We start from the raw sequence: 14,751 nt of genomic DNA on the forward strand, positions 1-14,751 counted from the left end.
CAAGGACTGCTGGCCAGTACAACAACAACAACAAGAGCTTGCTACTATATAACTCCTCAAATGTAAATAAAAGTCCCAAAGTGCTTCACTAATGGAAATAGGCGAGTGGATGCCCAGCATGGAGGGAGATATCTGGAGGGCTGAAAGCTTGGTCAAAAATAGATTCAAAACAATTATGTCACCGGAAGTTATGGATTTCATAGCGCTAAAACAACTTGGCTGCAAACTGGTCAGGAGTGGAACATAAATATTATCTGCTTATAATATTTTTAGGAGGAACAGAATAGGTAAGAAAGAAGAATGGGAAGGAGTAGCACTAATAGTGAAAGAGGGAATACATGCTGTAGAGAGAACAGATATACACAAAAGAGAGGATCAGACAGAGTCAGTGGGCTAGAAATTGACCAGCATTGCGCCCGTTTTATCGGCGATATTTTGCCTTTTTTGTCAGTAAAACGTAATCACCTAAATTGGCCAAAGTTGTGCGTCGGCGGTTTTGAAATACTGCTGAAAAGCGGACCACCGTCGTACAACACCAAAAAAAATGCGAACACTTAAAATTGGCCGTTCGGCGCACCCATAGTTAGGAAGAAAAAAAACTCCTGAGAAAACCCTGCATTGCAGCCCCTGAAACAGCAGAGAGTATGAAGTTCCTGCAAAAAAAGTAAGTTAAAGTTTTTATTTTTTAATTCCTTTTCAGCGATTTGCTAGATAAGTGCCTTGTGAATGTTTGGTGAATTTTGATTTTTTTGTTTTTGGCCATTTTATTTTGCGTGTTTTCCCTCCTGTTTTTTTAGTGGTAATCGGCCTCGGGTTAAAGTTGGCGAGGACGATGGTTTCCACTGCGAATCCTTGTGCAACGCCGATTTTTACCGTCGGCCGCATTTTTTTGCCAATTTTAGGCCTTTAAAAAATAGCGGTATTTTTAATGGTATTTTTGCCGAAAATTGCCGAAAAAATGCCAATATCACCAAAAGTTCAATTTCTAGCCCACTAGTATGATTAAAGATTTAAAGAAAGGAATGTTAACATCAGCTTACAATAATATTGATTAAATCCCAGAGAGTTATTAATGATGGAATAAAATATGTCAGTATGTTATTATTGCATAGGTGAAAATTTACAATGATATCATCAGAAAGGAGCAGTGAAGGTGTTAATTGAAGTTTTGATATTATCTTAGAATATAAAAAATCCTAAAAATATGCTGTCCCAAATTGTTACCAAGTCCCAAGCTACTTTTTACGTAGTATAGTATGTAGTTGTTTGAAAAAAAAGAAAGGTTTGCATTTATATGGCGCCTTTCACGACCACTGGACATCTCAAAGTGATTTACAACCAATGAAATACTTTTGGAGTGTAGTCACGGTTGCAATGTGAGAAAAGCGGCTGCCAATTTGCGCACAGCAAGCTCCCACAAACAGCAATGTAATAATGATCAAATAACTGTTTTTGTATGTTAATTGAGGGATAAATATTGGTGAGGACACCAGGGATAACTCCCCTGCTCTTCTTCAAAATAGTTCCATGGGATGTTTTATGTCCACCTGAACGAGCAGATGGGGCCGTCTCATCTGAAAGACGGCACCTCCGACTATGCAGCATTCCATCAGCACTGCATTGGAGTGACAGCCTAGATTTATGTGCTCAAGTCCCTGCAGTGGGATTTGAACCCACAACCTTCTGACTCAGGTGTAATGCGCATTTGTCAAGCCAATGATTTCCTAGAGATCTAGAGATAAGAAAGAGAGTGAGATGGTCAAAATTGGCAAGATATCTTGTGAACTATACAAGGATGAAGGAAAAGCCCAGGCACCAAAGATATGTCTCTACTGGGAGGCATGGGTGGGAGAAGGTTGGTTTCTGAAGGGGTGGTGCGATGAAAGAACTGTTAACATTGGATGGCTTGTTTTGAAGATAGGAGCATGTGACCTAGAAGCTGACATTTTCCCTATTGCTCTCCTCAGAAATTCTTTTTTTTAATTATGAGATTATAAATAATATACAATGAAGGAGGATTTCTGAGGGGTTTCTTCTGATCTTCCACTGTAATGATGGCAAGACACCTGAAGAATCAACATTAACTGTTACTAAGTCATTTATCATTGAGAGAAACCCCGCATATATATATATATATATATATATATATTTCATGATTAATTCGTTGCCTTCCCTGTAGTTTATTTGTTTTCTAGAAACATACTTAACGATTGTTGAATTAAGGCACGGTGCATGGAACTTTCTGTAATTTTGATCTAACACCTCCAGTGAAGTATTCCAGCATCTCCTGCTCTGTTACAAAGTCTAAATCTAATCCAGCGACACTGCAAGAAATGCCTTACTGAAGCAGCATCTCAGAATGTAAATGAGATTGGAGGGGACAGATCTGTTTTTCCTCCTACTCCAGTAATGCAAGAGGCACTGCAATTCCTTTTAATAAAAAAAAATGTCATTTCAATTAAAGCATCAGGTGGCAGACTCCCCTTCTCCCCTCAAGGCAGTTTTATGGTAGTTAATGGAAGGCAAGACACAGATGATTTTACAATTATATGTATGTATGCTCAAATGGTATTGCCGTGTATCTATCTTTGAAGGGTTGATTCTGTCCCAGTTGCTAATGCCCCATAAATAGACTATGGTTGCGTAAACACCATTCTAAATTCTTTCATGGACAATATTATGCAATTTCTAATGCAACGTCTGCACTGTTGTAGCTTGGGGAGAAACTGGATGCTGGTAGACACCTAGCGATTGCTTCACCCTGGAGACAGAGAGCGGCTTATACATTTTTTTTCTCTCGTTCATTGAACTTATTTCCATATTGATTTAATTCAGTATTCATTGATATTTTGACACGATGATCTATTGGAAATTGACAGCAGACCTTTGGGAATAAGATTTTCTTCAGGTACTAGCAATTGGCAGGATACGGAGACAGGATATGGTGCTATGGTCAGAGCAGATGCAGAGTATGTACATGGTAGAGCGAATGGTTCCACAAGAGACTTGTGACAGAAAGTTAGTGAAATATGCTGAGTTAGGTCTGAGTCTTGGCTCATTGGTAGCACTCATAAGAACATAAGAAATAGGAACAGGAGTAGGCCATTTGGCTCCTCCGGCTTACTCCACCATTCAATAAGATCATGGCTGATCTGATCTTTGCCTCAACTCCACTTTCCTGCCTGTTCCCCATAAGCTTTGACTCGCCTATAATTCAAAAATCCGTCTATCTCCGCTTTGAATATATTCAATGGCCCAGCCTCCACAGCTCTCTGGGGTAGAGAATTCCAAAAATTCACAACCATCTGAGAGAAGAAATTCCTCCTCATCTCCGTCTTAAATGGGCGACTTTGGATTTCCAGAAGGCATTCGATAAGGTGCCACATAGTGGCACTTCGTGGCCCCCCGACCTGCGAGAGAAGAGCTCCGCAGGTCAGGCTATAAAAGAGCTGGAGCGGCATACCACTTCAACCTCCAGCGCAAGCTGCTCCAAGTGTGCGACGATTTTGAGATGGGTGACTGGGTGACGTCATCAAAACCCTGGTCGCCATTTTGGAGCGTGGGCAGGAACATCGGCAGGACCCAGGTACAGAGGAGTGGGAAGGTCAGGGCGGATGAGCAGCGAGTGCTTGTGGCGAGATGCGGTGAATGTTTGTGGTGGAGGAGCGCCGAGAGATCGTGGCGGAGGTGCGACAGATGAGGGTCCGGAGCCTAGAAGAACCGAGCGCCCAGGGGCAGCACGGGCCAAAGAACACTGCGATATGTGTGAAGGCTAGGTCCGTGCAGCAGAGCAGGTCTCCAGTCATCTTTGTTAATCCTTGCCATTGGACCTAGACCTAACCCTGCCAAGCCCGTGTGGCGGCTGGTGTGCAACGGTCACCACATGTTAAAAAAATTCACGCACAGGCATCTTCCGCCCCCTCAATTGGAGTTCAGGATTGAAACATTGGGTCCTTCATTGAAACACCTGTGAACTCATGGAAGCAAGTCATCCTCATTCGAGGGACCCCCTATGATGATTGACATAAAAGGTTACTGCACAAGATAAAAGTTCACGAGGTTGGGGTAATATATTAGCATGGATGGAGGATTGGTTAACTAACAGAAAACAGAGAGTCGGGATGAATGGGTCATTTTCCAGTTGCCAAACAGTAACTGGTGGAGTGCGGCAGGAATCGGTGCTAGGGTCTCAACTATGTACAATCTATATTAATGACTTGGATGAAGGAACCGAGTGTAATGTAGCCAAGTTTGCTAAAGATAGAAAGGAGAATAATAAAATTGGAGGGCAGAGAAACCTAAGGCAAAAAACAAAAAGGGCCACATTACAGAAAAATTCTAAAGGGCAAAGTGTTAAAAAGACAAGCCTGAAGGCTCTGTGCCTCAATGCGAGGAGTATTCGGAATAAGGTGGACGAATTAACTATGCAGACAGCGGTTAACGGATATGATGTAATTGGCATCATGGAGACATGGCTCCAGGGTGACCAAGGCTGGGAACTCAACATCCAGGGGTATTCAAGGGTATCCTTCCAGTTAGGAAGGATAGGCAGAGAGGAAAAGGAGGCGGGGTGGCGTTGCTGGCTAAAGAGGAAATTAATGCAATAGTAAAGAGGGACATTAGCCTGGATGATGTGGAATTGGTATAGGTGGAGCTGCGGAATTCCAAAGGGCAGAAAACGTTAGTGGGAGTTGTGTACAGACCACCAAACAGTAGTAGTAAGGTTGGGGACAGCATCAAACAAGAAATAAGGGATGTGTGCAATAAGGGTACAGCAGTTATTATGGGCGTCTTTAATCTACATATTGATTGGGCTAACCAAACTGGTAGCAAGGCAGTGGAGGAGGATTTCCTGGAGTGTATTAGGGATGGTTTTCTCGACCAATATGTCGAGGAATCAACTAGAGAACTGGCCATCCTAGACTGGGTGATGCGTAATGAGAAGGGACTAATTAGCAATCTTGTAGTGCGAGGCCCCTTGGGGAAGAGTGACCATAATATGGTAGAATTTTTTATTAAGATGGAGAGTGACATAGTTAATTCGGAAACTAGGGTCCTGAACTTAAGGAAAGGTAACTTCGATGGTATGAGGCATGAATTGGCTAGAATAGACTGGCAAAGGATACTTAAAGGGTTGACGGTGGATAAGCAATGGCAAACATTTAAAGATCACACGGATGAACTTCAGCAATTGTACATCCCTGTCTGGAGTAAAAATAAAATGGGGAAGATGGCTCAACCATGGCTAACAAGGGAAATTAAGGATAGTGTTAAAGCCAAGGAAGAGGCATATAAATTGGCCAGAAAAAGCAACAAACCTGAGGACTGGGAGAAATTTAGAATTCAACAGAGGAGGACAAAGGGTTTAATTAAGAGGGGGGAAATAGAGTACGAGAGGAAGCTTGCAGGGAACATAAAAATTGACTGCAAAAGCTTCTATTAATATGTGAAGAGAAAAAGATTAGTGAAGACAAACGTAGGTCCCTTGCAGTCGGATTCAGGTGAATTTATAATGGGGAACAAAGAAATGGCAGACCAATTGAAGAAATACTTCGGTTTTGTCTTCACGAAGGAAGACACAAATAACCTTCCGAATGTACTAGGGGACAGTGGGTCTAGTGAGAAGGAGGAACTGAAGGATATCCTTATTCGGCGGGAACTTGTGTTAGGGAAATTGATGGGATTGAAGGCCGATAAATCCCCGGGGCCTGATAGTCTGCATCCCAGAGTACTTAAGGAAGTGGCCCTAGAAATAGTGGATGCATTGGTGATCATTTTCCAACAGTTTATCGACTCTGGATCAGTTCCTCTGGACTGGAGGGTAGCTAATGTAACACCACTTTTTAAAAAGGGAGGGAGAGAGAAAAGGAGTAATTATAGACCGGTTAGCCTGACATCAGTAGTGGGGAAAATGTTGGAATCAATCATTAAGGATGAAATAGCAGTGCATTTCGAAAGCAGTGTCAGGATCGGACCAAGTCAGCATGGATTTATGAAAGGGAAATTATGCTTGACGAAACTTCTGGAATTTTTTGAGGATGTATCTAGCAGAGTGGACAAGGTAGAACCAGTGGAGGTGGTGTATTTGGCTTTTGAAAAGGTCCCGCACAAGAGATTGGTATGCAAAATCAAAGCGCATGGTATTGGGGTAATGTGCTGACGTGGATAGAGAACTGGCTGGCAGACAGAAAGCAGAGAGTCGGGATAAACGGGTCCGTTTCAGAATGGCAGGCAGTGACTAGTGGAGTGCCGCAGGGCTCAGTGCTGGGACCCCAGCTCTTTACAATATACATTAATGATTTAGATGAAGGAATTGAGTGTAATATCTCCAAGTTTGCGGATGACACTAAACTAGGTGGCGGTGTGAGCTGTGAGGAGGACAATAAGTGGCTGAAGGGTGACTTGGACAGGTTAGGTGAGTGGGAAAATGCATGGCAGATGCAGTATAATGTGGATAAATGTGAGGTTATCCATTTTGGAGGCAAAAACATGAAGGCAGAATATTACCTAAATGGCGGCAGATTAGGAAAAGGGGAGGTGCAACAAGACCTGGGTGTCATGGTTCATCAGTCACTGAAAGTGGGCATGCAGGTACAGCAGGCAGTGAAGAAGCCAAATGGTGTGTTGGCCTTCATAGCTAGGGGATTTGATTATAGGAGCAGAGAGAGGTCTTACTGCAGTTGTACAGGGCCTTAGTGAGGCCTCACCTGGAATATTGTGTTCAGTTTTGGTCTCCCAATCTGAGGAAGGACATTCTTGCTATTGAGGGAGTGCAGCGAAGGTTCACCAGACTGATTCCCGGGATGGCTGGACTGTCATATGAGGAGAGACTGGATCAACTGGGCCTTTATTCACTGGAGTTTAGAAGGATGAGAGGGGATCTCATAGAAACGTATAAGATTCTGACGGGACTGGACAAGTTAGATGCGGGAAGAATGTTCCCGATGTTGGGACTGTCCAGAACCAGGGGACATAGTCTTAGGATAAGGGGTAGGCCATTTAGGACTGAGATGAGGAGAAACTTCTTCACTCAGAGAGTTGTTAACCTATGAACTTCCCTGCCGCAGAGAGCTGTTGATGCCAGTTCATTGGATATATTCAAGAGGGAGTTAGATATGGCCCTTACGGCTAAGGGGATCAAGGGGTATGAAGAGAAAGCAGGAAATGGATACTGAGGGAATGATCTTATTGAATGGTGGTGCAGGCTCGAAGGCCGAATGGCCTACTCCTGCACCTATTTTCTATGTTTCTATGTTTCTATGATACAAACATGGATGGGAACGCAAATTGTGAGGAGAACATAAAAAATCTGTAAAGGAATATAGACAGGCTGAGTGGACAAAAATTTGGCAGATGGAGTATAATGTGGGAAAATGTGAGGTTATCCACTTTGGCAGAAAAAAATAGAAAAGCAATTTATAATTTAAATGGAGAAAAATTGCAAAGTGCTGCAGTACAGAAGGACCTGGGGATCCTTGTGCATGAAACACAAAAAGTTATTATGCAGGCACAGCAAGTAATCAGGAAGGCAAATAGAATGTTGGCCTTTATTGCAAGGGGATAGAGTATAAAGGCAGAAAAGTCCTGCTACAACTGTATAGGCCATACCTAGAGTTCTGTGTACAGTTTTGTTCTCTATATTTAAGGAAGGATATACTTGCATTGGAGGCTGTTCAGAGAAGGTTCACTTGGTTGATTCCGGAGATGAGGGGGTTGACATGAAGATAGGTTGAGTAGGTTGGATCTATAATAATTGGGGTTCAGAAGAATGAGAGGTGATCTTATCGGAACAAATAAGTTAATGAAGGGGCTCAACAAGGTGGATGCAGCGAGGATATTTCCACTCATAGGGGAAACTAAAACTAAGGGGCTTTGTCTCAGAATAACGGGCCATCCATTTAAAACTGAGATGAGGATGAATTTCTTCTCTCAGAGGGTCAATGGCATTCTCTGCCCCAGAGAGCTATGGACGCTGGGTCATTGAATATATTTAAGGCAGAGATAGACAGATTTTTGCGCGATAGGGAATAAAGGGTTATGGGGAGTGGGCAGGGAAGTGGAGCTGAGTCCATGATCAGATCAGCCATGATCTTATTAAATGGCGGAGCAGGCTCGAGGGGCCAAATGGCCTACTCCTGCTCTTATTTCTTATGTTCTTATGTTCTTATGACTCTTTATTCTGAAACTATGTCCTCTGGTTCTAGATTCCCCCACGAGGGGACACATCCTCTCTGCATCTACCCTGTCAAGCCCCCTCAGAATCTTATATGTTTCAATAAGATCAACTCTCATTTTTTCAAACTCCAATGAGTAAAGGCCCAACCTGCTCAATCTTTCCTCACCTCTGGGTCAGAAATTTGTGTGTTCAAGCCCATTCCATAGACTTGATCATGTTTCACTTGATACTTTTTCTTTATGACCAGAACAAAAAAGAGATTCCATAACTCTGTATCGGGACCAAGATTTTGTGGAACTTCTCTTTTTATAAATATCTATTTATGGCCCCATGCTATTGTCTTGAGAGACTTCAGAGCCCCGATGAAAGGTCACACTATATGTAATGTTGCACTTAGGAAGTAACCCATTGATGAGAGATTCTCATGAATGTTCCCTCCCCTCCCCAATGCACTAAAAGTCCCTCCATTCATCTACCCCAGTCCTCAACTACCACCTGACTATCCTCATAATTCAAGGTGATTAGCAGAAGAACCAAAGGCGAGGAAAAATCTTTTTACATATCAAGTAGTTACGATCTGGAATTCACTGCCTGAAAGAGTGGTGGAGGCAAATTCAATTTTGGCTTTCAAAAGGGAAGTGGATAAGTCACTGAAGAAAAAGAAATTGCAGGGCTACGGGGAAAGGGCGGGGGAGTGGGACTAGCTGAATTGCCTTTGCAGAGAGCTGGCACAGGCACAACAGGCCGAATGGCCTCCTTCTGTGCTGTAACTATTCTATGATTCTGATTCTTTGATATAGTCCAACTTCATGAGAGTTGCCCTTTCCTGACAAAGAATATCAAGACCAGTAGCAATCCAAGAAAAAATGTATACCATGCCAAGATACTTCATCAGTCCTCATTTAGCAATTGTTATACTGAAAACTAAAAAATCACCCTTGTGCAAAGCCCTAGTGTTAAGTATCGAATAACTCCACGAGGCTAAGTACGGTGCGCTAGTTCAGGCATGACCTTACTCCAGTTTATTTATTCTCAAAGTGAGGATTCAACATGGCTGCCAACATTATATACACGGCCTTCACGTGTCTGCCAGTGACCATTAGGACTCCGCCAGTTGCGCCCTCTGGTGGCAGGTAAAACCCAGTTAACATACATAACATCATTCCTCCCAAAGTCCTTGGTACAGGTTGTACTTACAAGTTGAGACGGTCCGGGGCCTTCCGCTCCCTGGTTGATCTTCTCATTTCGAACCCAAGCTTGGGTGAGTTAATAGGACCTTTGCTGCATTGCGGAGTAGTCGGTCTGACAAGAATGTCAGGGATGGTAGGTTCGTCTTTGTGAATGACACAAGGGTCAACTGATGGTTGGATGTATGTTGGTTGGTCGATGATGATGTAATCTTCAATTTTTTCTGGGTTGTCTGTGAATCGCAGATTGGTTTGGTCGATGTGCCTCTTGCACGTTTGGCCATTTAACAGTTTGACTACAAACACCCTGTTCCCCTCCTTGGCCAAAACCGTGCCAGCAACCCAATTTGGACCATGACCATAATTCAGGACAAACACAGGGTCATGAACAGCAATGTTATCTGATACGGCCGCGCGATCGTGGTACCATTGCTACTGTTGCCTTCTGGTTTCGACATGATCATTGAGATCCGGGTGTACAAGGGAGAGCCTGGTTTTGAGGCCACTCTTCATTAACAGCTCGGCAAGAGGGACCCCGGTGAGCGAGTGGGGTCCCATCCGGTAACTGAGCAGAATGCGGGACAAGCAGGTCTGTAAGGAGCCGTAAGTCACGCATTTTAAGCTCTGCTTAATGGTTTGGACAGCCCGCTCCGCTTGACCGTTAGATGCGGGTTTGAAAGGGGCAGACCTGACATGCATGATGCCATTACAGGTCATAAACTTGTGGAGCTCCGAACTGGTAAAACACAGTCCTTTGTCGCTGACAAGGACGTCGGGCAGGCCATGGGTGGCGAACATGGCCCGGAGGCTTTCAATAGTGGCTGTGGACGTGCTGGATGACATGATTACGCATTCAATCCATTTGGAGTAAGTGTCCACTACCACTAAAAACATTTTGCCGAGAAAGGGGCCGGCAATGTCCATGTGGATCCTTGACCACGATTTGGATGGCTATGACCACAGACTCAGTGAAGACTCCACAGGTGCGTTACTCAGTTGCATGCAAGTGTTGCACTGATGCACGCATGACTCCAAGTTCGCGTCAATGCCGGGCCACCAAACCTGAGACCTGGCAATGGCCTTCATCATGACAATGCCTGGGTGGGTACTGTGCAAATCTGGCACAAAAGTTTCCCTGCCTTTTTTTGGCATAACAACACGATTACCCCATACCAGACAATCAGACTGAATAGACAATTCATCTTTGCGGCGACTATAATGCTTAATTTCATCCTGCATTTCCCTGGGAATGGCAGACCAATTTCCATTTAGGACACACCTTTTTACGCTTGACAGTACAAGATCCTGGCTGGTCCAGGTCCTAATTTGGACAGCCGTGATGGGTGACCCCTTGCTCTCGAAGGCATCCATGACCAGCAGCATGTCTGCGGGCTGCGGCATTTCCACCCCGGTTGTGGGCAATGGTAGCCGGCTAAGCGCATCAGCACAATTTTCAGTGCCTGGTCTGTGGCAGATGACATAATCATAAACAGATAATATCAGTGCCCATCTTTGGATGTGGGATGAGGCATTGGTGTTTATATCTTTGCTCTCAGAAAACAATGAAATGAGCAGCTTGTGGTCTGTTTCAAGCTCAAACCGAAGCCCAAACAGGTATTGATGCATTTTTCTAACCCCATATATGTATGCTAAAGCCTCTTTCTCTACCATACTATAGGCTCTTTCAGCCTTAGACAGACTTCTGGATGCGTATGCAACTCGTTGGGGTTTGCCTGATACATTGGCTTGCTGGAGCACACAACCGACCCCATATGATGAGGCGTCGCAGACCAGCACTAACCGCTTACATGGGTCATAGTGTACCAGTAATTTGTTGGAACATAGCAGGTTCCTGGCCTTCTCAAAGGCTCTGTCTTGAGATTTGCCCCAAACCCAGTCGTTACCCTTTCTCAGCAACATGTGCAAGGGCTCTAGAAATGTGCTCAAACTAGATAGAAAGTTACCAAAATAGTTGAGAAGACTCAGGAACGAACGCAGCTCTGTCACAATCTGGGGTCTGGGTGCATTCTTGATGGACTCGGTCTTCGAGTCCGTAGGCCTGATGCCGTCTACTGCAGGAATTTGACTTCTGGTGCCATGAAAACGCACTTGGAGCATTTTAGCCTGAGACCCACTCTGTCCAGACGACGTAGAACCTCTTCCAGGTTGTTCGGTGGCGTCACGATGGTGATCAGAATGTCATCTTGGAACACGACAGTTCTTGGGATGGACTTCAGCAAACTCTCCATGTTTCTCTGAAATATGGCTGCCGCCAAGCGAATTCCAAAACGGCATCTGTGGTATATAAACAGTCCTTTGTGCATGTTGATGCATGTCAGTTTTTTCGAAGATTTGACCAGCTCCTGTGTCATGTAAGTGGAGGTCAGGTCCAATTTGGTGAACGTCTTCCACCCCGCTAGTGTTGCAAACAGGTCATCAGACTTGGGTAACGGGTACTGATCCTGTATCAAGACTCAGTTGATCATTACCTTGTAGTCGCCGCAGATCCTGACCATGCCATCACTTTTCTACACCGGAACAATTGGACTGGTCCATTTGCTGAACTTGACTGGCGATATGATTCCCTCCCGTTGAAGTCTGTCCAGTTTGATTTCGACCTTCTCCCTCATTATGTACGGAACCGCCCGAGTCTTGTGATGGACAGGTCTTGCATCCGGGCCTAGGTGGATCTGCACCTTGGCTCCCATGAAGTTGCCGTTGCCTGGTTCGAACAACGAGGGAAACTTGCTCAGCACTTGAGCACACGAAGCGTCATCCACTGATGATAAGACTTTAATATTGTTCCAGTTCCATTTAATTTTCTCAAGCCAACTCCTGCCAAACAGCGTTGGGCCATTGCCTGGAATGATCCACAATGATAAATCATGCACAGCTCCATCGTACGATACCCTTACTGTCACGCTGCCAATGACTGGTATGAGCTCTTTGGTATCGGTATGCAGCTTCGCATTGATTGGGCTCAGTTTGGGACTTCTTGCCTCAGTGTCCCACAGCTTTTTGAAAACCCTTTGGCTCATTATTGACTGACTTTCACCCATGTCCAATTCCATGGATACTGGAACCCCATTTAATTTAACTTCCAGCATTATCGGAGGACTTTTGGTAAAAGAATGTACCCCATACACTTCTTCATCCTGTATCTCGGGTTGAGTTGCCTGTGCCACTTGATCCACGCTGGATCAATCATCCTCAGCCACGTGGTGTGTCGCAGCACGCTTGCTCAGTTGCGGACACATTCGCTGAAGGTGCCCAATTGTTGCACAGCCTTTGCACACGTATTGCTTGAATCAGTATTGATGGGCCCAATTATAGCCCTCGCAACGCCAACAAGGCGAGATTTGATTCATCCCCGATGGCGGACTTTGAGCAGCTACAGGTCGTATGAACACGGGCGAGTAGGCCCTGCCATATGCAGCTCTGCCTGCCGACGATATTATTTTATGCACAGTACTTGCCAGTGAGTTTTGATGCTGGGAAGATATCTGTTTCGAATTTTCGTCCGTGGACATGCATGCCTGGGCAATCGTGATGGCCCTGCTCAGGTCTAGAGATTCAGCAGCCAGCAACTTTCGAAGTATGACCTCGTGGCCAATGCCAAGCACGAAAATGTCCCACAGCATTTCCTCCAATGCAGCTCCGAAGTTGCACGGTTCAGCGAGACATCTCAGGTCGGCGACAAATTCCACTGTCCAGGCCCTCGGAGCGATTGTGCGTATAGAAACGATACCTTGCCATGATGATGCCTTCCTTCGGATTAAAGTGGTTCCGAACCAGCGTACACAATTCATCGTAAGTCTTATCCGTTGGTTGAGTCGGTGAGAGTAGATTCTTGATAAGGTCATACTTTTTTGACCCACAAACGGTGAGGAGAACCACCCTGCGCTTAATTACGTTATCGGTTCCTTCCAATCCGTTGGCTACGAAGTACTGTTCGCGGCGATCAGTGAAATCCTCCCAGTCTTCTCCTTCCACGAATCTCTCCAAAATTCCAACAGACATGGTTGCGTGAAAGTTCGTATTTTTAACTCGTCGCCAATTGTTAAATATCAAATAACTCCATGAGGCTAAGTACGGTGAGCTAGTTTAGGCATGGCTTTACTCCAGTTTATTTATTCTCAAAGTGAGGATTCAACATGACGGCCAACATTATATACATGGTTTGCACGTGTCTGCCAGTGACCATTTGGACTCCGACAGTCGCGCCCTCTGGTGGCAGGTAAAACCCAGTTAACATACATAATACCTAGTGTGTTTGCTTACCTATTCTGGCGCTCTTGCGAGGCGCGTCCCCAGTGGCCACAGCAAGGGAGTTAGAAGGCTGCTCACTTCCATTGAGGACACCTGAGATTGCTGTAGTGGGAAACCTTGAATAGCTCTGACCCTAGAGGGCCAGCTTTGCACTGATGTATCTCAGCGGTCAGGCCCAACTAGCTCTCTGGCACCAACAAGAACACTGGTTGAGAGTGTGGTGAGGGAGCAGGTGTGCTGTCCTTCTGAGTGAGGACAGCATCGACCCCTCCCATGGAGCCAATGCCACTCTCGTGGGGCCGCACCTCAGCACTCCCGCTGCTCTGCGCGCGAACAGAGTGCAGGAGCAATGAGAAGTTGTCAAAGTCCCGGTCTACACTGTCCTTCATGCTTTGAAAGGAAGTGCTAGAGCTCAGACCCAAGGTGGCAGCAGTCTGAGCTTCCATCGAATCTGTCAGAGCTGCCAGCAGAAACTCCACCATTGTGCATCCCAGTGCAATGTTCATCAGGCTGAGCACTCACTCTATGATTGGCTGCATGGCACGGCGTGCCCAAAGTTCCCGCACAAATTAGAGTTGGACTCCTCTGTGCTGTGCCATTCTACGCAAGCTTGCTAGCAGGCTGCCCATTGCAGTTAGAAGTTCATCCTATATAGGTAACAGTTCTCTTCTGTATAAAAGCAAAATACTGCAGATGCCAGAAATCTCAACTAAAAACAGAAAATGCTGGAATTACTCAGCAGGTCAGGCAGCGTCTGTGGAGAGAGAAATAGAGTTAACGGTTCAGATCGATGACCTTTCATCCAACTGGAAAAAGTTAGAGATGTATCAGGTTTTAAGCAAGTGAAGAGGCAGGGAAAGGGAGAGGGGGAGGAAAGAACAAAAGGGAAAGTCTGTGATAAGGTGGAAGGCAGGAGAAATTAAATGACCAAAGGGATGATGATGCAAAGCAAAAGCGGATGAAAATGGGACAGTTCTCTTCTGTAGGATGAGTCCTCAAGGTTTTCATCTCTATCCTCTACACCAGGGCTAAGATGTGAGATTGCCCTCCAGCGATATGCCTCCTGGGGTGTCCTATCCACCTGCCTTTGCTTGTGATCGGTGAATCTCCCAGTGCAGT

This window comes from Pristiophorus japonicus, chromosome 14 (genome assembly GCF_044704955.1).
Source record: "Pristiophorus japonicus isolate sPriJap1 chromosome 14, sPriJap1.hap1, whole genome shotgun sequence".
Lineage (NCBI taxonomy): Eukaryota > Metazoa > Chordata > Chondrichthyes > Pristiophoridae > Pristiophorus > Pristiophorus japonicus.